At 43.1% G+C, this 3,517-nt stretch overlaps 1 pseudogene; it reads left to right on the top strand.

Moving 5' to 3' along the window:
• Positions 1-2,353: 2,353 nt before the first annotated feature.
• LOC101050464 (large ribosomal subunit protein eL8 pseudogene) lies at positions 2,354-3,154 on the top strand (annotated as a pseudogene).
• The last annotated feature ends 363 nt before the right edge of the window (positions 3,155-3,517 follow it).

Below are 3,517 nucleotides of genomic sequence, written 5' to 3' on the forward strand. Positions count from 1 at the left end.
ATGTTTTTTTCTATATCCGGCCAAACAAAATATTTGCTTTTGCGTGCAAGCAAGCCACATCAAATCCCAGCCATCCAGATCTACCATGCTGCCTGCAGTTAGCCTTTGTCCTTAGTTTTAACTCCACAGAGTGTCAAGGAAACAGACATAACTCTTTTGATCTCAGTTTTAACATGAAATCTATGCCCACAGAACGGCACTGTCGAATTTGTGTTATTAGCTGTTCTGACTCTATTCACCAATCTACAAATGATAAACATTCCGACTTTGTTTCCTTTCTTGTGTCAAAAAGCTTTCCCCAAGTAGCATTTACATTGAAATCTGGAAATGTGGCTAAAAGTCTGTGTGTGTTTGTGTGTGTGTGTGTGTGTCTGTGACTGTGACTGTGTGTGTGTTTCTGTATGTGTGTGTATCTGTGACTATGTGTGTGTTTCTGTGTGTGTGTGTTTCTGTGTGTGTGTGTTACTGTGTGTGTTTCTGTGTGTGTGTTTCTGTGTGTGTGTGTGACTGTGTGTGTGTTTCTGTGTGTGTGTTTCTGTATGTGTGTGTATCTGTGACTATGTGTGTGTTTCTGTGCGTGTGTTTCTGTGTGTGTGTGTGACTGTGTGTGTGTGTTTCTGTGTGTGTGTGTGTCTGCGACTATGTGTGTATTTCTGTGTGTGTGTTTCTGTGTGTGTGTGTGTGTGTGTGTTTGACAGGGTCTTGCTCTGTCACCCAGGCTGGAGTGCAGAGGTCCTTTGAGGCTCACTGTAGCCTCGAACTCCTGGGCTCAAGTGATCCTCAGCCTCCCAGTAGTCTTTGTAGACAGTCCGATGGAGTCTCATGGCACAGAAGATTAATTAAACAATGTCTTTTAATTTTAATAAATTTTTGCAATTCCTCCTCCTGTCCAAAAAAAAAGCCTCATTCAACCACAGTAAGGAAAAGATGACAGGATTGTCCAGCGGCATTTCTACTTGACTTTGTTGTATAGTCATTTAGGGTGAGGAAACTTGGAGAATCAAACTGTTGGTGTTAACTTGGTTAAGCTTATCATTTTAGGGAACTCCATTCTGATCTTTAGTAAGGAAACCGATCTGTCCACGGGGAACTCATTCATAGGAGAGACAATAATGCCAACTTGAGCATTAATTGCCTAATGTTCCGAGCTCAGGCCCATTCCCTTTTGGTTCTGAGGTTTTGACTGATCTGTACATTCTGGCTTTCAGTAAAGGCCTGTCACAGCAGAAAGACGGAAAAAGGATGCTGAGTATGAGGTCAGTTATAAACTAAGGGGCTCTCCAGGCTTGTGCTGGTTTGCCATGAAATTTGCATCTTGTAAAAACTGGATCTGTGCTCTAGGCACAACAGATGCTTCATATTTGCCAAATAAAGTTTCGGTACCTCTGCGTCTTGTTCACTGACGTTCTGTGATGCGTAGCTCTTCCCTGACTGTAAGCCACAGCGCCCTTCCTGTTCCGACTGTCATCTTAAAGTAACTGGAACTCGCTGGCTTCAGAAATGGTATTTTTTTTTTCTTCTGCTTCAGGAACGTGATCAGATGAGATCATTCCTATAGCAAAATAGGATTGAGAAATATTTTAGAGGCTGGGAGATATTGCTTCATGCCACACCAGGTAACTGTCTTAAATAAAAGACATAAGAAAGACACAATGATGTGATGCTTTTCCAAGATCTTAACGACTTAAATGAATGCAACTAATAAGTAGAGATGGAAGAAAAATGTCCGTGTGTTTACATGTCAGTTTACACGTTCTTGGTATGTCATTGTAATCTCTTCGATTTTTTTGTTGTTGTTTTTGTTTTTTTGAGATAGAGTCTCGCTCTGTCCAGGCTGCAGTGCAGTGGTGCAATCTCAGCTCACTGCAACCTCCGCCTCTTGCGTTCAAGTGATTCTTTTGCCTCAACTTCCCAAGTAGCTGGGACTACAGGCGCACACCACCATGCGCAGCTAATTTTTTTATTTTTAGTAGAGATGGGGTTTCACCATGTTGGCCAGGATGGTCTTGATTTCTTGACTTCATGATCTGCCCATCTCAGCTTTTCAATGTGTTGGGATTACAGGCCACACCACCACACCCAGCCCCAGATATTTTACTCATCCATATTTTTCCTTTGAGGTAGGATGGGAAAGAAATTATTCACCATGACTACTATTTCTTTAGGACACAGTTAATCACCTTCCCTCACCAATAAACTTGCGTCACACTACGTTCTCAAGGTTTGCAAAACTCATTACCAAACAAACAAAAAAAGATGAAAAACAAAACAAAGGCAGAAACTCTATTCTGTATAAGAGTTACTCACCTGTCATACATGCAAAATAATTATTACAGTCTTCCCGACGCCCAAGATGACAAAAGGAAAGAAAACCAAGGGGAAGAAGGTGGCTCCGGCCCCTGCTGTCGTGAAGAAGCAGGAGGCCAAGAAAGTGGTGAATCCACTATTTGAGAAAAGGCCGAAAAATTTTGGAATTGGACAAGACGTCCAGCCCAAAAGAGACCTCACCTGCTTTGTGAAATGGCCCCGCTATATCAGGTTGCAGCGACAAAGAGCCATCCTCTATAAGCGGCTGAAAGTGCCCCCTGCAATTAACCAGTTCACCCAGGCCCTGGACCGCCAAACAGCTACTCAGCTGCTTAAGCTGGCCCACAAGTATAGAACAGAGACGAAGAAAGAAAAGAAGCAGAGGCTGTTGGCCCGGGCCGAGAAGAAAGCGGCTGGCAAAGGGGACGTCCCCACTAAGAGACCACCTGTCCTTCGAGCAGGAGTTAACACCATCACCACCTTGGTGGAGAACAAGAAAGCTCAGCTGGTGGTGATAGCCCACGACGTGGACCCTATTGAGCTCGTTGTCTTCTTGCCTGCCCTGTGTCATAAAATGGGAGTCCCTTACTGCATTATCAAGGGGAAGGCAAGACTGGGACGTCTGGTCCACAGGAAGACCTGCACCACTGTTGCCTTCACACACGTGAACCGGAAGACAAAGGTGCTTTGGCTAAGCTGGTGGAAGCTATCCGCACCAACTATAATGATAGATATGATGAGATCCGCCGTCACTGGGGAGGCAATGTCCTGGGTCCCAAGTCTGTGGCTCGCATCGCCAAGCTTGAAAAGGCAAAGGCTAAAGAACTGGCCACAAAACTGGGTTAAATTGTAAATTTTTTTTGTAAAAAATAATACAAATTTTCCTTCAAAAAAATAATTATTACAAGTGAAATTTAATGAACAAAATGGAAAATCATGCATTTATATTTGGGGGAAGAGAATGCATAGCTTTCTCAAGGCAATTCAATGCTCCCGAAAGGTTAAAAGCCACTGCAACTCCAACTGCTTTTTCTTCAGACACCTCCAATCTCCATTTTCCATGTAAAGTATTGAAGCTTTTGGCTTCTGCTGCTTGCCTACACTGGAATCTTTTCCTTTTATTCTCCAAGTTATCAAAATAAAGGGATCATGTTGTTCTACGTTTCTTGTTATTCTTGTCTATGTCTGGGTAACTTTCAGAAAAGCAGAA

Source organism: Saimiri boliviensis, chromosome 14, assembly GCF_048565385.1.
Source record: "Saimiri boliviensis isolate mSaiBol1 chromosome 14, mSaiBol1.pri, whole genome shotgun sequence".
NCBI classification, from domain to species: domain Eukaryota; kingdom Metazoa; phylum Chordata; class Mammalia; order Primates; family Cebidae; genus Saimiri; species Saimiri boliviensis.